Source organism: Pyrgilauda ruficollis, unplaced genomic scaffold (genome assembly GCF_017590135.1).
Source record: "Pyrgilauda ruficollis isolate IOZ18807 unplaced genomic scaffold, ASM1759013v1 scaffold27, whole genome shotgun sequence".
NCBI lineage: Eukaryota > Metazoa > Chordata > Aves > Passeriformes > Passeridae > Pyrgilauda > Pyrgilauda ruficollis.
Genome location: NW_024524044.1, coordinates 845,388 through 870,063, shown reverse-complemented (window position 1 = coordinate 870,063; position 24,676 = coordinate 845,388).

Here is a 24,676-nt window from a genome sequence, read left to right as displayed (position 1 = left end):
CAAAAAGCATGCTGATATGGCATTCTGCTCAAGAAATATCCATTTTCATGTCCCTAATGTTATCAAAAACTTGACTTGCTTTAAAAGCTGTTAAAATTAACTACAGTACTTCCTTTGTGTACTCACATCTTCATCATTTACAGTCTACCTGATAAACTGAGAAAATCATTTCACATCAGGTTAAGCTTGTTTAAACAATTTCATTCTGGTGTATTAAATAAAATAAGCTTGTGCAATATTTCCAGTTGAAATAAAGAAAAGACTCTGCAGTTTCAGAGCAATGATAGTAATGTCTGTTGTTTTTATGTACTGATTAGAGGAAAAATCAGTGTTCTATTTTAGAATTGCAGAGGAATGAATTTTCTTGAAACTCAGAGCTATATTTTTCACGAGTAATGTATGTTGCTAAAGCCAATACTGTCTGATTTATTAGCAATGTGATGCTCAAAACTTAAATCAATGATATTAATCCAGGAATGTTAATTACAGAGCTATTTCGCAAACTACCATGATTATTCAGCATCAAGAGTTAGTGATACCACAGGAAGTAATTAAATTCTTCTTCCCTTTTTAAAAAAGTAATTTTGAAAGGATCACCATAACACAAAATGGCCATCATAACTGTTAATGTATGCTGGTCCAGGGTAAAACCCCTATATTTAAGCATTAATTAGGGACTTATGCTTTTTGAGGGTGCAGTTGGTTTTTTTTGTTGTTTTTTTTTTTGGTTTTTTTTTTTTTTTTTTTCTTTTTTTTTTTTTTTTGGGGGTTTTTTTTGGGTTTTTGTTTTTTTGTTTGTTTTTTTTTTTTTTTGTTGCTGCTGTTGTTTCTTGTAGGGGGAGGGGGAGGGGGGTGAGTTTTTTTATTTTTTATTTTTGTCTTTATTTAGAGTTAAGATAAACTTGTAAGAAGCCTAAAATCCTATGAAAACTGGAGAAAAATCAGTAGGAGCAGCTAACAATAACTATACCATATTTCCAATAAAAAATGAGAAACCACTGGCAAAGAAAAAATACTTAGGAACGGAATGTCATTGTAGTTTACCTGTATAAGTCTTTATGTCCACATGAACCAAAAATATGTTTCTATAATGACACAATGAAAGCTACCTTTTATATATTGAAGCCTTGAAGGCTTTGAAATCTTATCATTTCAACATGAGATTAACTAATTATGAGAGAGAAAGGTGAGTTTGCCTCAGCTGAGAAACTGGATTAGTATTTTAGAGAATTAGCCATCTCCATTTTTTGATTAGGCTGTGCTGGGAAGTATCTCTTCTGTACTATAAATCAGTAGAAGACATTTTGTTTAAACTGCAGGCATAAAATATGAAATATTTTAGGCCAGTTTCTACTACCCCAAATGATAATAAAAAATTTCCTGAAACATTCAGGACGAGCACTGTGACTTATTAGATGCCTCTCTGTCGTGCATATTAATTGAGAAAACATTAACTGCTAAACAGGAAGCTAATTCATGGTCACAGAGCAGGCATTTGAAAGCTAACTAATACTGAGGGAGTATGGAGAGAATTTCTTTAGATAGTAAGGTACATAAGAGCTATTTTAAACACCACTAGCCTGATCTTAGGAAATAAGATGACATCTGGCATATGCTGGAAGTGTTAGTGTTTAAGAGGAAGAGAACAGTAATACTGGCACCCTTGGAATCTGAAAGGAGTTTTATGACCAGAGTCTTTAAAGCTGTGCTGCAATCCAGCTAGAGGGAATGAAACAAGCAAAAATGTCTGGTACCTGCCATCAGAGGACTGACTCCTTTCTCTGGGTAATTGACAGCTCCAGCCAAGGGGTTTCAACATTTACAGCCTGTTCATCTACTGGCACTGTACAAGCTGTGGTTTAAGTAAAAGTCTGTACTCAAATCAAAATAGAGTACAGGTGTGTGACTGATAAGGCACCTATAAGCTCTAGCACAGAGAAAAAGGAAATTTTATTGAAATGGGATGCTCCGATGAAGAGTACAGGTGTGTGACTGATAAGGCACCTATAAGCTCTAGCACAGAGAAAAAATTGTATTGAAATGGGATGCTCCAATGAATAAGCCATTCCTCTGATCGTGCCAAAACTTGTTCTACATTAGCATTATTTATCCAGCATTTCTAAAGATTTTTGACTAGTTCCTACTGCTACAGTGAAATAATTCAATTGGAGAGTTCATTCTGGTAGGGAGAGAGGAGCCAAAGCACAGCCAGTGACCCAGACCACCTTGTACTGTGCCAACAGAACTTATTTCTAATGGAAGCACAGGAAAGCTGACCCACGAGAGTCATTTTGCAAGGAATAACACTGAAAACAATAGGTCTGGGGATGAGGGAGGGAATCCATGGAGGAACCAGATTTTTCCAAACACTGAAATCTGAGAATGATTGAATCTTTCTTTTCTCAAGAAAATTCAATTTCTATGTTGCTTACAGATGTTTTCCAACAATGAAACAACAAGTCTTGCATAATAGGGGAAAAAAATGAAAGAGCAATTATATTTCAAGATACAGCAAGGAGAAATTTTCTGTAAGGTTTCTGCACTATTTTAATATTTCCATTGTGCGAGATTATCTTCTTGGTATTATATCCAAATTTGATACCTTTTCAATCTTTAAAGAAAAAAAGGCATCAAAGGCATAATAATATAATGTACAGGTATGTATATTTTCAAATAAACAGTCTGCAGCCTGATAAAGAATACGGACATGAAGGTGGAATTTAAAGGAAACATCAATATTTGATACCAAGCAGTACTGTTAGGAAATGCAGCACCTTAATATTTTAGTAGAATATTATCACCAGTAAATTTTCTGGTGTCTAAAATGTTATTAGAGTTCAAAATGTGTTAGCACATATTAAAACAATGGCTATATTACTCATTTCAAATACATCATGCCTTCACAAAGCACCAGAAAGTCACCATCCCTGCTGTGATCACAGATTACCGAAAATAGAGTATGCAGATTTTCATGCTTCACTTAATACATTTTTATTACATTTAATGTTATTTAAATTCTTGCAGAGCATATTTGAAAAATTGGTGCTGCATGCTTGCCCAGAACCCTTGATGAAAGACTGTGAAATATATGCTAAAGGCCATCCAATTATTGGCATAAAGATTGTGAAACTTTTGTCTATTATTCTTATACTGTATATTCAGCTTAATGTTTGAGCACAGCTACAAAAAAAAATCAATAGAATTAATGTTGAATAAATATTTTCTTACCCAAAAGTCAAAAAGCCCCACATATTTTAAAAAGTGAATCTATAGAGTACTGCAGATAAAATGTTACAGAGTCTTTTCTACAGACTTCTTAGATTTATCTTTTATTTTTATTTTATTTTATGAGATATCTTCATCTCAAAACATGGAAAGAAACAGCTATTTTTTTTAATCAGCACAGATAATCAAAAGAATAAGGGTCTTTACAGGTATCTGTCACTATCCAGAATTAAACCTCCTGCAAGGCACAGAAAGGATGAGGATTTGCATTTGCAAATCTGCTTTGCAAATTTTCAGTAGCCATGAAAGAAAACCTTAAAAGATCAGAGAGGGCGTGAGAAAAGACAACATGGAAACCGGTTCTGAGCAAAGAGGTGACGCACACTAAGTGGAAGCAATTCTGTTTAAAAGAACAGGATCTGAGTCTGAACAAACATAAAAATATATTTTAAACAGAAATATAAAAAATATATGTCTTCAATTTGAAATTCACCTAATGGAATCAATCTCTTCTACTGTGAATTGCTTAATTATCCAAACAGATCACCAACAGGCCATTTGAGCATATGCAATCTTTTCACCTCTACCTTTAAGAAAAGGTGGACCTCTGAAAGTCCACAGTAAGTTTGCAGCATCCTAATAGTACATAAAAACAATAGAAATAAATTATTTTGGTGTGACTACAGCAAATTAATTCTTTGATGTTAATGCGTATGTTTTTAACTGAAATTTTAAACTAGAAATTCTCATTGTTCAAATTTGCATGAAAAAGGAATGACATCTAGTGGCAGATTAAATTAGTTACTCCTCTGCCATGGTAGTAAAGGACACTGTAAGGAAATCCATCATCTGGTTGCAGTAGCATGCAGTTAAATGGAATATAAATAGTAATATAAATATTAATCTTTGTCAGTGCGTTTCACTATGCATCTATTAATTCAATCACTGAGCAAACCTCTTTCTTGAGAAAAGCTAAGGGTATAAATATAGGACTCAGCTGCGAGAAAATAAAATACAAAAGGGGCACATGGTTTAAATAAAATATTTCAACAATACTTCTAAATATGACTGAATGCAAAAAAAAAGAAGCATGAAATGTGTCTTTTTGGATCTTTAAAAAAAAAAAAAAGCCTTTAAACAGTCTAGAAAATTCCTGGCTTTGCAAATTTTGCTTATTTGTGTCAATGTTAGGTTAGCCCCTAGCCCCAGTATACTTTCTAAAGACAGGGTAGTTAGGAATGCTTTCTGATTCATGTACTTTTTCCAAAATAAGGTAATTCTTTCCTGGTCCCATTGTACAGTCTAAATAGATAGCTTGAGGAAATTACTACACTTTTACTATCCCTTAGTGCTTTTTTAAATTTATTTTTTAAATTATACAATAAGAAAGAATAAACAAGACAAAGAATAGCATCATCCAAAGATAATGACCACATCAACAACTTAGAGCAGAATATTGAAAAGATCTGTTTCTCTTCAAAATTGATGTTTTGGGAGGATATGAATTATTCTAATGAAACTGTATTTCTGGTTTTTTCTCAAATATGCAGTGATTCATTGGGGCAGATTGTGTGTTATGACAGGGAACACAGACTACTGCGTTATGGCCATTTCAGATAGGGGAAGTAAAGGCAAAAGAAAATTTGATGTAGTGCCAAAGCACAGCTGAATTTATCAGTTTATATTCTGCTGATTTCTCCCTTGCCTTTCAAAAGCTGTGGTACTAACAGGAAAAAGTCACAGTCTTTTGTTGATACTGAATGAAACACACTGTGAATAGAGATCAGATCCCCTCAAACCTCATTTATTGCCAAAACTTGACTTGTATTGCAGTTTTGATAAATTACAGTAATTTCCAAATGCATGATAGCAGTTCAGGGAGATATGGCATTTGCTATCATGACTGATATGCAGCTGAAGACTGTTGAAGGATTTAAATTCATAAGTACATTGCTTTTTGTTGAGTTGATTTATATGTAGAATATTGGCAGGTATATCTTGTTTGTGTTTTAATCTGTACTTTTAGAAATATGAAGTTTTATGAATGGTTCTCTGTACTTGGGGGAAAAAAACCTAAACAAGGCATGATGACAAGCATTCCAATAAGACTAGCAGACAAACATTCTGTTTGCATTTCATTTTATCTAAACATTATTAAACATTATTAAACTTTTGCCTTGTTTAAAGGTAAAAGTTATTAAACCTTTACTTTGAAATTACATCTGTGTAATTTCATGTGTAGCAGTCCAACTTCATAAAACAGATTGAATGAAAACTAAGCATTCATTAGCCTAAAACTGCTCCAGTCCTAATTAATGGGAATCTGTAGACTAGGACAATATATTCTCTGGATCCCACATACAAGTATCCTACGCAGTCAGTACATCTCTTCAAGATTTCCAGGTCATAGGCCCAGAGAAGCTCAGGATTTTTTTGTAAAGGCTTGGTAACTCACTTTAAATCTGGCTGCTGACTAAACAGGCAAGTCCCTATTTTTTGCAGGTAGCCACAGTATGAACACTGAAAGGGGGAGAATTGTTAATACCAAGTGAACATAAATAATTTATGCATAGCAATATTCCTGTAACAGAAACCTTCAATAGCAAGTTTGAAATTATTGTATTATTTCACAAATGATTGGAAAAATTGTGTTTAAAGTTAATCCACAATCTTTCCTCACATGCAAGCGCTCTGGATGTCATCTTTGCATTTGACAAAAAAGACTCCAGTATCCCGCTACAGAAGCAGCTGAAACTTCAGCTACTGCCTTAATTGCTGTTTAAGATCCTAAATATAAGTTTTCTAAACACAAGAACCAGAAAACAGAATTAAAATTCTGAAGGTCCTTATATCCTGATAAACTTTTCATCCCATTTCCTGTCAAGCTTCATTAATTATTTCATGTCCTTCTTTATCTACTTCTGTCTCCTTATCACTTTTCTCCTCTCCTTCCTTCCTTCTTCCATGCTGGTACAGTTCTACTGTCTTGCCTGCCCTCCATCTTTTCTCTCACCATGTCAGCTTGAATCTAAAAATTTTTCTCAGAAAATGCATCACATTTCTAGGGGGCTGTGCAGTCACTTTGTCATAGATACATTAACCTGGAATGATGAGGGCACAACACTTGTTTAGGTCAGTCATTACCAAGCTTCCATCTGTTCCATTATGGATCTGATGAGTCTCACAGAGCAAAACTGCCTAAATCTCAGCTGAAATGAGAAAAAGAAGTGCAGATTTGAAGAGGTGAAATCTATTATATTAACTAAATAATACCTTGCCAGTCTCAGCTCAGAAACACTACCTACAGGTTTCATCCTTTCTGGCTGAATTTAATGTCAAGTCTTCTGCAAAATGTAATGGGGCAATAATACATTTCAGATTTCAAATGTTGAAAAGCAAACATGTCAAAATTAATCAGTATCTCTCTAAATGTATTACATCAATTAACTCTTTTGCCAGAGCAGATAAATCCAAGCAACATTTTTGGCTGTGAACCTTTGGTTTGTACTGCTTTTGTACTGGTTTGGTTCAGTACTGATAAAGCTTTCTTCACACAGCAGTGTTAGACTACCATTTAGTACATTGGCACTTGTGTATTGGTGAAAATTAACCCTACATTTATTTCACCAAGAATTTCTCACAATAGCATTAGACCTTATACAAACTGCATCAGAAATGTGTAAGAGAGCCGCACTTTGTAAAATTAAGTGCCTCCATATTTCTCTGGATTTCCAAATACACTTACAGAAACACTTAGGTTCAACCAGCTAACAGAAACAAACTGGCAGCTAGACATAATTGATAAAAAATTATTTAAATAGTGAATAGTATGGGCTTTCAGATGCTGGAAAGACTGTGCCTCCATAGCAGCCACTAGTATATATATTTTTCAACTGGTTTTAAAAAAAAAATATTTCCATCAGGGAGCTGTTATACAGGTCCTTTCCTTCCCATAGATATAGAGAATACACAGAGAAGAGCTCCTTTATTATTCTCATCTATTGTGCCAGCTGCTGAGGAACAAGCTATTTCCACATCACATATCACATTTTTTCATGTTGCAAAGATGATTGTTTTTGAACTTCTAACGAGATACTTACCCCTTCCCCCAGAGATAAAATTTGTCCCAGATACAATTATGCTGAATCTCAACAATGTATCTAAAAGAAGATGCAAGCATCTCTTTTTGCAGTAGTTAGCATATTAAAAAAGCAGAGATAAGGTTCTTTCCCATAATGTTTCTGGAGTTACTGCACTATTTCACACACAGAATAAATAAGGCACAGTAAAGAAAAGAATAGTCTTCATTTGGAGATAATGTGAGATAGGAACAATCTTCAGGAACTATTTTTAGTTCAATGGAATCTATGGTTTGAAACAACAAACCAGATGTGGAAAGACTTGGATTTTATTCTTGACTCTGCTGCCCTTGACTCAGCTGCATAACTTCAGCCAAGTTACTTAACAACTTGTGATGTCCCCTTTGTCTTTGTTGTTTTGCAGGTGTTCTAAATGGCTGAGATCCTAAAGGTTATTAGAAAGGAAAAAAATCTTTGACATACATATGCAGCTAGAAGAGTGTTCCAGCTCTTGGACAAAGGATGTCTAGTCACACTTCTAGGCCCCTTATTTCCTGTTTCCTGGATATGCAGCAGCTCATGACTCCAAACAAAATGTTGATGGTCTTTTCTAAGATTGTCTTCCTGAATGTGAGTTTTTGTGGCAGGCCACTTATTGGGTCTGTCAATAAGAAGTTTCTTCTGGGTCAAAAGAACCCAGAAGTTGTTGCAAGGCTCCTGTCACCTGCTCACTTGCAGGTTGCTACAAGCACACTGCACTGCATAGGTCTGTTGTGCAGCCATCAGCACTGTGGAATAACACCTTCATCCTTCTGAAAACATCATCTGGATATTCAGCTGAAGATCGCCATCTTGAAGCACAGTAATTCAATAACAATACAAGGGCTCCATATGAGCTTTATTGTTTATTAGCCACATGCATATTCTATGTAGAGACTTTTAAAAAACACAATTTTTACCTAATAGGCTATAATGACTCCTTCAGTGCCTTTATAGTAGACTACATAATTTCTTCTGACTTCATGGATCATTGACATGATAGATAAATTCTTCTTTCATTCTCCTGCAGGCACATAACTTCCATTATCATTACTGAAACTTACAAACACATACTGAGAAGAGAACATAACCCTTATTGGTATTTGTTACCCAAAGCAGCCCATTTGAATTAACCTTTGTACTAAAAAGCAGCCAAGGACAGATACTAACAATCAGAATGTTCCATGGTATCTGCTATCTGTTGTGTATTTAGTTTGTTATTTATTAGCACCATCACACTTGAAGAAATGAATAATGAAATAATCATTAGAACACAGGACAATTAATTTCTAATTCCATGTCTAGAATTAAATTGCTGTGTGATTTTCAACAAGCAGACACCTCTTTAATATTTGTATAATAAGGATAGAGCTTCTTACCAGGTCTCCTTTAAAGGGGCCTTGTGATGCTTAATTGATATATGTTTGCAAACAGCTATTAGATTGTTAAATGAAAGACGGTGGTTTTGTGATAAAATAGCTCAGACTACCCCCATAGATATTTTCACAATATAAATTCAAAAAATGATGACTAAATAAAACATTGTTACTTACATTGTTAACACTCCTAATAACAAACAAAAACAGAAAAGGCTTGCCATTTTTACAACAGAAATAAAGATAGGATAATGTCTAGTGCTTGGCCTTTGAGATAGAAGAGACAAATGGTTTTGTTAATGGAGTAATAAAATTCTGAATGCACTAAATCATTTTGTTAAAATGAAGAACAGAAAACAGAGCTCTTTAAGCATTTAAAGTCCTCAAAAATGCATTTGAAGTTTAGTTTCAATAACAAAAAAAACCCAACAAAATCACTATTTGGGACACTAAAGAGCTTATGAGGCACACAACTGCACATAGCTCACAACCAAACATGAGTTTGTGCTGGAAGAACTTGGACAAATTAGGAAGGTAAGTGGGCTTTTCTCTCAGAACTGCTTCCTCAAATTCATGTTTATTAGTACTTATTTTGTTTCTATAGGACTGAAGAGTCTGTTATCACCATAAGAAAATCACCATAAGAAATGTTTTATTAGAGTGTTGATTTGATTCTGTCAATAAAATATGTTCCTCTTATTTGTTGCTTGATTCTGCTGTGTGATTTTACCTTCAAATGTAAGAGAGGTTGATTTACTTATGTAAATTTCCTATTGCTGTTTTGGGATAGTTTACTGCACTCTCATATAAGATGAACATAAATAATATAGAATCTATCTTCTTGTTGCATTACAAAATAGAAAGTTCTTTATTTTTTTTTTTTTTCAGAAAGTAGGAAGCAGAATTCTTGGGCAGAATTCTTCCCAGGACCTACCAATCATTTATGCATCCTCAGTAAAATTGTTCCAGTGGGTGGCTGCAAGGGAAAAGTAAACATTATCAAATAGGATGAAAAACTAAGAAACAAGATACCATCTCTTGAATGGTGAAATATGGTTTACAAATGCTTCATGTAACTAGCAGTCTGAAGATAGTTTAGGGGATGGAATATTTTGATTAGATGTGACAGACTGCCCCTTATTTCCTTTTCAAGCTTTGGGTAGGGAAAGGACAGGTAATATAAATTATTTTCCCTTCTCAAAAGGCAATCCTAACCAGCTCCTGGGAAAGCATGTGCATATGGCACTCTTCATCTCCTCTCCCTATCCACCTTCAGTTCCTTCACAGATGGGGAAGAGTCTTATCCGAAGTGGAGACAAAAACTGTATTTTGTAAGATCTGACATTTATTTAAGATCCAAGAAGTTAAAAGGGCAGTTTCCCCATCAGGGAAACAGCACAATCCATTTCAAGGCATTCAGTATACATTCTTGTTTCTGGTGGGTCTTTGCTAAGAGACCAATTTAAATGACATTGGTCCAGAAGTGATATTGTTAGGAGTGTGTGAGGTTCAAATTAATTGATATTTAATAGTCGGAGACAGCCTGATGCCCATGCTATTTTACTGAAGGAATTAGAGATAAAATATTGTTGTCACTGCAGATCCATCTCTCAAGAAGGGAATATGACAAATATAAAAGCTTTTCAACCCTGCAATAAAGTGTCAGTGGCAGACAGAGTAATCCAGGAGCATTGTGTGTCTCTGAAAAGTTTGCTCATTTATAATGAACTATTCATCAAATAAACATCAATCTTACATGCATGTTCAGAAAGAGAAACACACATTGGCTGATACTATGGGAATGAGTAGAAACATAGAGGGATTTCCTTGATTAATGGGAGTAGTTGCATTGCCTCCCTTTTTTTCTCAAGCATAGCTGCTCTGCATAATGCCTAGTTTTCCATGACATTGTGCTTGTGGCTTTTCTGATCTTAGTTTTGTACAAGCATGTACCAAATGTGGATTAAACATCATTTAAATTTTACATTTGTTCTCTAGTTATACTTAAGCATACAGATAAAATCTTGCATTTTCACTGTCCCGCAGTTTTTCAAGCTTTTTTTCTTCATAATAATAAGTAAGATTGGTTCTAGATGGCTCTGACATTTTATGTAGGCAGAAAATGGAACATCTTTATTACATCCTTGGGGATGTTTTCTTCTTCACATATGGTCTTCCACCTCCCATTAACTTTAATGGCATTTCCTCCTTCTAATCCACATGAGAGCAAATAGATCTCTAATGTATGTAATCTTTGTTCAAGGATCACAAGCTTGAAGAAGAATTATTCAGGAGCACTTTCAGAACATAAGGATATACAGTAGTAGATTCTTCAAACCTAAACATATGTATTTTGACACCTTCTTTTTATAGGTGTCACAAAATCCTGGGGAGAGACAGCCTCAAATTGAAAGTGAAGGGGAAAAAAAAGACAACCATACAAAAAAAAAAAACCACCAAAAAATCCATATCAGTTTAACAAATATTTTTTTTTCATTAAAAATATCAGAAATAAAAAGGGAAGAAAGATGTTAATCTGCCACTCTTCAGTACTGCAGTGTTGCTCACTACATCTTTCTCTGTAAGGAATCACAGCAAAATCAATGTAATACATCCAAATACTAATATGGAAACTGGTAGAAATTTGGCATCGTTCCTCATAATTATTTTTAATACCTGTGGTAATAATGATTCATTCTTTTCCAGAATCCTACATCCAAGCACTCTAAGCTTTAATTACATTAATTCTCACAGTCCATCACTGAAGTTCGTATCAACATATTCATTTTAGAGAGGAAAGAAGGACATGCTTTTCTCCTCTTGAGCTACTTAAAAAGGGCACCTGAGTATGGAAAAGCTCCCACAGGGATCCATTCAAATGCTTTTCCCATGATTAATCTACTTGAGGTAGGACTGTATCTGCAGAATTGCTTCTACCTTCAGGAAAATGGAAAGACTTGTAGAGATTTGCCTGACAGAATAAAATTGAAGGCAGCTTTCCTTTGTGGGATAATGTGCTTACAAAGGGCACTGGCCTACTGTGTGAGGGAGTTATTGTGGCATTGATTAGTCACAAGAGAACAAAATAGATTTTTATCTCAGACTGAAGGGATTTCTTCTTTAGAATACATGATTGAAAACCACTAAGGGAATAACAATTTTTTTCCTTCTATATAAATTGGCTAAATACCATGACAATTTTTTTTTTGGTTATTACATTATTACAGAAAAAGTGATCACTGATATGTTAAATGTAGTTTTATTAGATTTGCCTAAAAAGAATAGGTAATTGTTATCTAATTTAAAACTACATGACAGAACGACATCTCCTACAGCCAAAACAAAATCTCATAAAATAAATTTATAACATTTTTTTAGACCAGATCTGTCAAGGAAAAAAGATTTCAGAATTGCAAAACTTTCCGGCACATTAAATAACACAGCTCTCCAAGCTGTACACACAAATTTTGGAAATATTTTAACCCCTGTATTTTTCCACAAAGCCTCAGTACTCTCCAGTATTTCAGTACTGAAAAAAAAAAAACCCTAGGCTTCTGCAGTTTTCCAAGGAAAAAAGAAGCATACTACTCTAACTGCTGGCTCAACAGTGCGTGAAAACACTTCTGGAATTTTTAGTGTTAAGTTTTTTCTTAAAGACATATTATGTTAGTGGTATTGGGGAGTTTTTATGAAATTTAGTAATTTTTCCTTGATTTTCTGAACTAAAGCCACAATCCTTAATTCTATTAATAACAGAGTTTTTAAAATACACCTTCCCTTGTAGTTCTGCAATAGTCACTTCAAATCAGTTATTCTGAATGTACCCATGGGTAAATTTAAATTGAAGAATATTTTGAATGCACATCAAGGCTTTTGAATACAGTCATTGTAAATCTCTGCTTTTAAAATTGGAATTGCATTCATGCAGAAACAAAATAAAAGCTATAGTCAGAAACTAAATTGATTTCTATGAACATAAAAGCATCAAGGAGCCCAAAAAAAAAATCATCATGGCTTGATGAACCCATACAGCAGGTGTTTTGAAACTCCAAAAGATTTTCAACTCTAATCCTGTGCAATGACAAGAAATCGATGGTATAATGTTAATGAGGCCAATCGCACAGATATGGGAGGGTAACCTTTGAATCAGTCAAAGCCATTTTGTACAGAGATAAGTGCTTAATCCTCTAAATTCAGACCATAGCTCCACTGCTGAAAACTTCAATATTTAAGCAGACACCAAAATTATGACATTTCTAGATAATGTCTCACTGTTACTGTCTGGAGAGAGTTTCAGGAACAACTTTTTTGCATTTAAAAACATGCATGAAAGTTAAATAATAATTGTAAATGTTGGTAACAGTAGAAATTTAGCTACTAAAATCCAGCTCTGACAGAAAATTACTCTTTGACCATAAGTGCATTTTCCACTGAAATGTTCCCATTGATTTCCTATTCCTGGTTGAATCCAATAGTCAGTATGAGAAGTCCTAATGACATAACTTGGTTTGCATTAGTTTATTTTTCTCATGTTATCTTAAAATGTTTAAGTTTCCTCTTTCTCAATGACCTTTTTTTCTGATCTGCTGTGGTACTCCAGGGCAACAGCATTTTGACTTTATTATTATTTTATCCTTCCATGAAAGGGAAGGTCTCCATTTAGATGTATACACATAACAGTGTATTGGCATTTTCCTCAATAAGTAATGCCACGTCACCATCTGTCACAGATGGCAGAGGTTGACCTGAGAGCTGGGTCCATAGAGAAGAGTTTGATATAACAGCCATGATTTAGTAAAAGCAAAGCTCAGGGTAGCACAACGCATCCAGGTGATTTCTTTCAGAAATACACGAGCTACATGACCACTCACGCCATTCTACGTGCTCAATGTCTGTGCCACCACACACCAGGGCTCCTCTGAGTGGCTGGCCTGGCAGTTTACCAAGGCAAAAGTGAAAGTTTGTGTATGCATAAACAAAGAGAAGAAAAAGATTTTATTCTTGACTTTCCATCAGCATTCACTGCCTGGCCACTTCCTGGGAATCTACCCCCTTCCTCCACCTTTTCTTAGCTTTTATATCTGAGCTGACATCCTACAGTATGGAATATCCCTTTGGTCAATTGGGTCAGCTGCCCTGGTTGTGTCTCCTCCCAGGATCTTGGCATGCTACACCCCCAGCCCATGGGGGAGTCAGTGGAGGGCATGAAGAGCTGGGGAGACAGAGCTGGTGCTGCACCAGCTCTGCTCAGCTGCAGCCAAAACACCAGTGGGTGTGTTAGCAGCACCTCCCCAGCTACCACTGCACACTAACAAGGGCTATTGTATACAAGGGTATTAAAAGAAATAAATAATTTTTTCCTCAAAGATATAATTGGAACATTAAAAAGATTACAGCCCATTGTACTACATATCCCTTCACTCGATCACCTGAATTGATTCCCTGTTTGCTTTAGTTTTTTCTCAAATGGTGCATAAAATACTAAGATTAGTACTATTTTCTTGGTAAGGTAGCAAGTACTTTTCCTCTCCAAAAAGTTGATTGAACTGGGTGGCTAGCTCAGCTAGTCAATGAGAAATAAATACTGGAGGGTGTTTAAGGACAAATTCCTTGTTTTCAACTATAGTGGTAAATAAGGAGAGAGTTACAGTTTCTGGTATTCATCTAGGAATCTTAAAATAACCTTAGGAAAGGGATTTGTTGGTGTGAATTTATGTCTTTTTCAGAAGTCAATTATGTAAACCATTTCCACACACTTTTTTTTTTTTTTTCTCTCATTTTAATCCACATCTCTGAATAAGCTTTCATGCTGTTTTGTACCATCTTTCACCCAAACTGCATGGTGATACACCACTGTGTGTTAAGTTGCAAGACCACCTACCTTGGAAAGCCTATTTAGTACAGATATACAAATCCTTGTACCTTGCTTTCAGGCAAGCACCGTGTCGAATTATTGTAGTGCTGTCTGGGATAAAAATGTATGTGAACACGGAAGTAGAAAATTTAATTTTTGGAGTGTATACACTTTGACAGTAGCCTGCCTCCAAATTAAAATTCTCTGTACTGCCTAATTTAAGAACTTTTGGATTTTTATGCTAGATTAATATAAAAATTGCTTTAAAACACACAGTGTTCTGAAGGATTAATGTACTTTTTAAAAAATTTCTTTCACTTTTACCCACCTAAGCTAATAACATATTTTACATGACAACAGGTCTCTTTCAGACACAAGGATTCCCAACTGACATTTAGCTCTCTATTTCCCAGGGCAGTACAAAGCCCACACACTTGAAATATAGTCATCTTTCAGAAGGAGTGTACAAAAATCAGCTCAACAGAGCTGTCAGATATTCTGTGTCTGCTCTGACTATTATTCCTTTTTTTTTTTTTTTTTTGAGAGCTTCTAGGTGGTCAGACATGCCCTGCCAATGCCAGCACTGGCAACAAGGAACATCCCTCCCAGGATTCCCTCCCTAACCTTCAGAAACATAGGAAAGCACCTTTCCATCCTGCCACAAAACCAAAGCACCTTGTAAAGACTAGGAGTGCAAAAGCTCACCTTCTACCAGAGGCTTCTGATTATTCCTGATCAGCCCCCACTGTGGTTTATGCACTGGCTGCATCAAGCGTTCTTAGACCACAAGCATGTCTTAGAAGTGTCAGGACCTGAACATCTGCTGTGTTAGCCTAAAACAAGTCTTGATTAACTTAGATTTTTCTCACGTAAATAGACCCACTAATCCACCAATACTTAGTTAAGGCCCTCTGCAACCATGCTTGTTCCTGTAATGGGGTCCTATAATCAGCAATTATTTCAGTCTCTGTAGGCCCAGAAGACTTTGTTTCCCTTCCAAGAAAAGGAAATTTCTCCTTCTCACATGGTCCTGTTGAATAAGTGTATTACCTCTAATATGTAATGCTCTATAAAGTGGCCTGAAACACTCATATTTCTTCTGAACTAGCTCTCTTTTGTAATTTTCTATGCCTGTCTGGTGGGATTGCTAAAACATCTATTTTCTGTCAAGGTTTTCAACCAGAAACTTGCCTGCCTTGGTGCCTCTTAGAGTACTTTGTTACATTTATCTTAGAGTTTGTTCTGCTTTACTGATTTGTCATAAATCCAGTTAATCTCATACTTCCTAAACTGTTGTGTGATTCATTTATTTATTTGTAATCCATTTATATTTGAATTCCAGAACTGAAAAGATACTCCATAGTTTCTAGGTTGTTTTCTTTTTTGTGGGTAGTTTGGTTTTACAGATCGGAAACTTTTTAAAACCATGTTCTTTATCACTGCTTTGCCTGAGTATCATTTAACCTTTTAATACTCCATATTGTTTTTGAAATATTTTCCAAATTCATGCATAGTACTTTTATTCCCTGAGGAAGAATAGACCATCATTCATTACATTTTCTCTTTGCAATGACTGAAAGTGTGTATTAGCAGTAACTGTGCTACCAAGTATTCAGACTGACTACTTCTAAGGACAGATTTATTTCCTGAGTATTTGGTTTATAGGATAAATCAATCTTAGAATAAGTCATGATAAATTAGCCCTTGAAGTTGAACCAGATGACACAGGTCAGTCAATATAGTCCATAACTTTCAAATATCATTCGGATATTCCCCTGCACTTGAACCAAGAATAATTTTTTTTTCCTCAAAATTTCTAAAGAATCCTAAAATCTACAGAACAATAAGCAAACAAAAAGACAATTGTGAAAGTATAAGATCAGATTTAGGGCAGCAATTGGTTTTAATTTTCACAGTGAATTATTCCAGGTTAAAATATGGCTGCTGTCTTAATCTGTCTTTAAAAACAAAATAAGTCTGCATAACTAAGAAAGCTGCTATTTGACTAGCTTGGAGAACATTATGGTGTTTGAGTCTGTTATGTTCAGGCATTTTTCATCACCATTCCACAAACAGTTTTTTTGCAAGAGTTCAGTCCAAAATTTATCTCTCTTTATTGCTTTTAAAAAACTTTGACAGGGATATTCAAGTTTTTTAATAGTTGTAGAATATTTCCTATTGGTTCACTGATTCCAGTCTGGTTTACCAGCTCATATTCTTTATTTCTTTTTATTTTGGGAATATAATTCCATTCCTGTCAATATTTTCAGGTCCTGTCAGTATTTTCATGGGCTGCTAAGTACTTATGATCAGTTGCAATAATATGTTATTAACAATTCTTTGCCTCTTGCTCAGACTACATGCCTGCCTCAATGAAATTTTATTTCATGTTAAAATCATGAGCCTTCTCATGAACACTTAGCTCTATGTCTCAGCAATGTAACACACAAGAGAACTAATATCTAGCAATATTCAGGAGAGAAAACTTTGTTTGGTAAGGACGTTTTCTCCACAGTGAAATAACAGGTGAAATATTTTGAGATATTTTTGAAGTTTAGATGAGAAGGATTTTCAATTTCACTGGCATTAGACAATAGAAGATCCAAAATCCACAGCCATTTGAGATCAGAAAATCTTTATTTTACTTTTAACAGTTTGTTTAATAGATTTATGGGTAGTTATTAACTTTTTAAAGTAGAACACTAAAAAATGCACTTTGCTTCCTACTCAAAGAATTTGTCATTTACCTTTTACATTGCAGTATTTTACTACCTAGTATGCTGTACAGAAAACATAATTAAAACATGGATAATACTCAAATATATCTTAAAACCTACTTTGCAGCTAAGATATTATTTTCCAAAGCCAAAATAAGACATTATTTCTCAGCAGATTATATTTTCATTTTAGCTCCTGTGTTTGAGATCTTAGGAATTATGTTCTCCAATAATAAAGGTTTTTGATTTGTCCAGTTTCTGTAGTGAATTGAATGGTGTTGACCATATGACATTTTTTGTAAAAGAAAATCACAACGTTATATCTAGGGGTTTAATTTCCCTTAAATTTCTAAAACTGATCTTCTAGAGAGGCAAATGGAACATTTCACATAGTATTTGCTGATTTATAAATAGGATTATTTTATTAATTAACTGTTGTGGTATCCTCACCTTATTCCAGTCTTCTGAGTGATAATACTTCTTTTAATTCTCAAGCCACACAAATAAACAAAAGTGTACATTTGCATTGTCTAATCTGTGGTGGTTTCTATAACTCCTGTACTTAACAGAAGTTCCACCTCTTTGACTGTCATAAATACATCTTAAGCATATAAAATTATGGCAGGTTCAAAACGTACTGAGCAAGAGGATTTATAAAATGTAGAACATTATAAATATTTCCTTGCTTCCAGTGACAGTCTTGTTTACCTCATTAATAAACTTATTGAATAAGATTCCCATCAGACATTGTGGTTCCTTTGTGCTGCCCGCATGTGTAAAAACTGAACTATCCTAAACAGAAACAAAATTAAAACAACTTTGGTGAGGCTACTTTATACACAAAAAAATATGCACAATTATTCTCCTCTATGAAAAGAAAACAAGTTAAGTAGAAATAAGTAGCAGCATAAAAAATTTCCTTACTTCCAGGATGGGGGAAACTATGTTGTGATTTATTTTAAAGCAAATGTATGCTATTCCTCCTGCTCTTTCCACAACAGGCATTTTTGTCATATCAAGAATTTCCAATATTTTTTCAAAATCCTTTCTTCTTACAGATATTATACTTACTGAAATTCATGCCATGCCACCTATTATAATTTTGATCATTCATGTAAAGTTTTTGGCATTAAGAGCAATATTTTCATCTATCAAAATGCACGCTATACTTAGCACAATTGAAGGTAATGTAAAACTTCAAATGTTTACAATTTCAAAATTTTGTCTTCATATCCAGAGTTGAAGTTTTGCTGACACTTCTCCTTCTGTCAACATAGATTTTAAACTCAATCATTTCATGGTCACTGTGGCCAAGATGGATGCCCATCACTACTTTGCTCATAAGATCCTCCCTGCTGGCAGGCATCAGATCAAGGAGTCATCTTTTCTGTTCAGCTCCCCTAGTATCTGCAGCACAGAGTTATCATCCAGCTATTTCAGGAATCTTCTGGACCTATTTTTCCCAGCTATGTGGTGCTCCCAGCTAAGTTGAAATGTTCCTACTTTAGTGGTGTTCCCAGGAAGTTGAAGTCATCTGTAAGACCAGGAGTTGTTGATTTGGAGATCTCCTTTAGCTCCTTTGAGGATAATTCACTGTTCAGGGAAAAGCAGATTTTATATCTTCAAAATTCATATAATATTTGAAAGAAAGGAAGCCACATTGTGAAAGTCAAAATCATTGTAAGTCCACAACCAAAAGTTTTCTTCCAAACCAATCCTATATCTCAAGGTCTCTGAACTCCAAAGTTCGGATTGAGTCTTTCCATCTCTTCACTTCTGTTCTCTCCTATGTATCTTCAAGTACAGCCAGCCCTTGACCCTGAATGCAGACAGATCTCCACTGTGAAGCTGAAACATCACTGCTTCTTCCTATGTTTACATTGAGATTTAAGATTTATCCATCCTGAGTTTCTGGAAGAATGATCACATATTCTGAGTGTCACTTTCCCCATAAGTCAGTATTATTTTCTGGTCTATGTGTCAAAACCCAAAACTCAAAGGATGACTGCAAAACTCATCCCAGCTCATATTGTTGTGCAGTGGAAGTGTAACGAAAAATACAACAAAACAGGGCAGTGTTACTCTGCTGTAAAGCAGAGGTCAGTGCTTCTTTTCTTTCTTTCTTTCTTTCTTTCTTTCTTTCTTTCTTTCTTTGGAACAGAAACCTATACTGTTGTAAAATCTACTCAAGTAGAAATGACGCAGCATCAGAGAGGTAACAACCTTCTCCCTTTTTACAAAATAAAACTAATGAAAAGCTAATAAAATCTAAAGAAAAATATAAGGAGAAAGAGGTTAGAGTGAATCTGCTTAGACAATGGTCTGAGGAAAATGATGGATCATATTTTTTCTTAGCCTAATTCCATTCTCCGTTTTTTTAGCTCACTGACACCAATGTCACTTTATTGACACCACCATTTCTCTTTATTGAAATGCTGATTTAGCCCAGCATGCTCCATGTGCTTCAGCATATTGTTTTCCAACAGTCACTGGGATCTAAACATTAGCTTAAACTTGCCTGTTGAATGGAGGTACACATATTTTCTTGTGCTCTAGAACTGAAGATGAAGGTTGGGATGGAGGGCAGGAGAGCAATGGTGGGTGAAGAGAGAGTCCAGGAACAGTGACATCAGCATGAAAAAAGTTTTTGCCTTGTAGTTTTTTCCAGTGGGGAGAAAAAAGCATCATTTTTCCCACCAGAGAAATGAAAAAAAAAAAATCTCATTGCTGCAACATGGTGCCACATCAAATTTGTCTCAGAAATGTCTTTCTTTTAGCTTCTTTCCTTCTGTGGATGTGCTAAGTACCTACCCACAGCTTTCAACCAGAGCTGTAGCATCTGTCTCTTGGCAAGATTCAATTCTGAGACACAACCATTGCACCTGGGGAAACAGGTGGTTACTCTTTCAATGTAAATTTCAGGTTTCCAAAAAAAAAAAAGCTACTCTAGAAGTTAGGAAAGCCAGAGCTTTTAGAAATGGGAGACAGAAAATGAGCCTGCTTGTCACAGAAGAACTGCTTCCAAATTAGTTGTCTGGAAGAGGGCATAGCACCATGCAAACCCTGGCTCTGTGTAGCCCACAACAATGACAGGAGCATCAATGCTGGACAAGTAGCTGTCCTGTCTCAAGGTGGCCGAATCAATATCGGAAACCAGTGAAGAGTGATACTGAGACCAAGATACTAGTTTAATGGCCACTGTTAGGTTTCTCACTCAAGATGCACAAGTTTGAGAAACCAGACTGAATCTGAGGTTAAAAAAAATTTAAAGCCTGATTTTTTTTCCCCCCACATCCTGGCTTTGTGTCACGCCATGGTGTTGTGTTACTGGTTACACTGGTTATGCAGGTCCTCAGTATGAGAAGAAATCCCATCCATCCATTCCAAAATCTGCATATGATGGCAATAAAATGTTTCTTTTACTGACTTTTGTTGTGTGATTTTCATCTGAAAACTCCCAGCTAGCAATATCTACCACAGCAAATACATATTGGTTGCCTGACATCTCCAGCCTGAAAATTCAACCTGTGCCTATAAATTCCACATCTGTGGATATGTGACAGGCTAAACAACCTACCTATCACTTCTTTGTACAATCATGTGCAAACATGTGTCTCTACTTTTCATAAAAACATTTAATGTTTTTTTTAAAAGTGACAGAATCTTTGTTTTCTTATGAGCTATTCAGAAATCCTGTAGCAGCTGACTTTCAAACTATTGCTGTCAGAATCTTGAATGACTCTAATTTCATTCCATTTTGTCTTCCTTCCAGAAGTCATTAATTAAGGACATTACTCTGAAGCACTAGTACCTGAACACACCAATGAAAATTCAGTTAAATTACTCAGCTTCTGAGAACGAATTTGTTTCTTTCCAAACAAAGCACTAGGCCTTGATGAATGCAGAAGAGCAAAAAGTTTAGAACAATCTGTTCAGATTTTGTGAGCAATTTTTAAACTTTTCATGCTGCCAGTTAGTCTGTGGCTTACTCAGTATGCGAAAAGATAACCATAAGTCACTCTCTTGCTTTTTATCCTGAAATGTTTATAAATCATTACTTTATCAGAGACATTTGCCACTGTAACATGCTGAGTTCCTGTAACATGAATTGTCTCTCATCTTCCTATAGAATACTTATTTTAAACAAAAAAACCACAACAGAAAAGGTTAGTGGTGGAGTCATTTTCCTGCAAGTAGAAAATATGGCTGAAAAAATCCATTAGACAATTTTTGTATGAACTGCTGCAATCCGTGGCAGCAGCATGGGACATAAACAAAACAGATTAGATCCACAAAGCAAATATCTTGTCATTGTCTGCAGTGTCTACAGAGAATGGACTGTTGCATTTCCTGGATTCATGGATCCCTAATGAAGTATAATTGTATCTCCATGATGTTTTCATGCTAATTGAAGGAGACTACAGAGGAAACCAGATTCTGAAAGGAAGCAGTTAACATTACTCTTTCAAGGTACTCCCAGCATTAGTCTTCTTTAAAGGTAGTTCCAGTTATTTTTTCACCATCCATTTCTTTTATCATTTCATCCTTTCAGAGAACACAGAGACATGGGAATAACAAGAATACATTATAATTTTTATAATTCATAAATGTTAATATTTTAATATCTTCTTGCAAAGAAGTACTGGTTTTAATTGGATTACAAATTTTTACTAGCTTTCCTACACTGCCATAAATTCAGCCTCATATTGTCATGAGATATAAGACATACCACTAACTATAGTATTCTTCTTATTCTGTCTAAACAGTTATTTTATTAAGCCATTTATTACTGAGCCTTGCCTACTGAGATCCAGACAGAACCCTGCTTGATCTCGCTCTCTCACCTCCTTAAGCACCTGCCTGGGGCAGAGCAGGATCATTTACTATTTCTACTTCTGACCCTTTTTCAGTCTGAATTTGTTAATTACAGGTGCAAAAAACAAAGTCAGGCCTTTTACAATTACTTTCTCCCCACTGCCTCAAACAAACTCAGGTCATTCTGTATCTGAGGCTACAGAACAGAGATTTTGAAACTGCCAGGCTGAGGTGGTATTAGCAAAGTTGCCTTCTTCATGACAGTGGAGGGTTAAGCTTTCACACAATCATTTCACTTACTGTGATTCAGACACTGAGCAGTATCTTATACTGTGATCACTCTGCCCACTTTTATTACATCATTGTTACCTCAGCGGTATGACTGCTGAGGCAACAGAAATTAGCCCTAAGGTGGTTGTACACGTAATTCACAGGGGTTTAACTCTCTTTACTTGGCCACAAGTGCAAGCTGCCCCTAATGTCAGCCAAAGTCTATCCTGAAACATCTTCTAACTGCGTGCTTTGTTTTTCTCTGCTGAGGAAGAGTTCTCACAGTACTGTGAGTTACCACAACTGTTTTTTCACCTTCCTTTTTACCATCACTCTTGCTAAAAGTCTTCAAAGGTGTCCCAGGTAAAATGACCATAAGAAAAAAGTATGCTTACATCCACTCAAATATTTTGTTTAGATTCTGTCCTGGAGTGATCACCTTTGAGTACAATAAAGTACTATTAAAAAAAGCATAACCTGTTTGGCAGCTTAAAGAAAATACATGCATTTTAAGAAAAAGCCGGTGTTTAAGAATTATTTTGTTACTTCAATGTTTGCATTTGCTTTTTCAAAAGAATGTTATTTTAGCTCTGTGGAAGTGCTATACACTCTAACCATTCTGTGCTTTACAAAATTTATTTGGTAAGTATAACTTCCCTACACCTTCCTAACTGACAGTAGAAAAACTAAACCTCACTCCTTTTCAAACACTTCAGAATTTCTCTTTTTTTTTGCAGAGGATTATGGAGATAGCTTTGACTGAATCAAATTATGCTCTAAGAGCTTTTGAAGAGAAGTTCAGTTTCTCCAGGTACTCAGAACTCACTTCTATTAGGCTGAAGAAGTTGACAGAAAGGTTTAATTAGGTTTGATCAAAGGGTCTCTCCTCCAGGATACAGATTTTTCTGAGGTAGATTAGAACTGGAATAACGAACATTAACAGAGTCAGTAATGTATACATTTAAAAGGAAAATAATTCTAGAATTTTGTCTTCCCTAGGAAACGTGTATAACCTTTATTTCTAGGTCCATGTAATTCAGTGCCACTACACTTCATCATTTGATGGTTCTACAAATTATTACCATTTCAATAAAATATCATATTTAATATTTACAATTCATGGACATAAAATGGAAAATAAGAAAAAGTAGATAACCCAACCCCAACAGTAAAAATTAGAGCAGGCATTGAAAGTGCAATAAACACCATAACTAGGGTTTTATTATAACATTCTATTAACTGTAACATTCCCTCTTCATGGAGGGAATTTGTAAGTTTCAGTTTTTGTTGTCTCAGGTGTTTTTAGCTTACCTGGAGATGCTGTTTCACTTCATCAGCTCCCGATGCTACAGAAAACTCAGAGCCCACTGAAGTTAACAGAGCTGTTCTCAGGCCCCACAGCTCAGCTCTGTTATCAGCCTGAAGAGTTAGTATCTTTTTGGCTGCCTAGCCATACAAAGCAATTCCACTGATCTGAAGCAAAAAGCTTCTTATAACTGTGATAGCTGGAATTATTACTAGTGATTTATTAAAGAGATGAAATTTTGTTTCAGAGGCCCTGGACACATCTGAAATAAATGTTCCTGAAACTTTCCAATTGCATATTTAATACATCCATTTATCTGATAAAAAAAACAACAACATTTAATATTCAGGGTTTTTTCTTTAAAAAATTGATGTCCTGTGCATCCAAGTTCCACTGCAGCCCCCACTCCCCCCACAGAAAGGTAAGCACACTGAGTCCAAATTGCATTTGGTTGCCCTCAATCAATTCATCTGTATATCACTGCCAATTTGCACTGAGATATCCATTTCTGAAAAGCACATAAATTTAGGTCCTCCAATTCCCTATTGCAGCAACATGTCCCTGACTATGTGTGGGAGATGTTTTCACTTTTAGCTATCTGATTTCAAAAGAGTCTCAACCTGATGAGAGAAGCAAATGCTTTTTTTGAGCCACTGGAGACTGTAAGACTGAAAAAAATGCTGAAAATTACTTTCAAACTAAATCTCAAAACTTAGCTATGAAAATAGCATCAATTCCATTAGCATACTATTGACAAGTGTATCTTCCCAGTGAGGTTAACTGTAGCTCTCTGCTCCTACAAGGCAGTGTGAATGTAAGTCATGCCTTACAACCAGCTTTGAGATTGGAGTATATTGGTCTCATTGTCACATTGGTCTCCTTTTTGCACATGAATTACCATGCCCTAATTAGCTGATTTCATCATTTAATGTTCCCATCCAAAATACAAACCAGCACAGCTTCTCTAAATTATTAACAAATCCATCATATTCTGT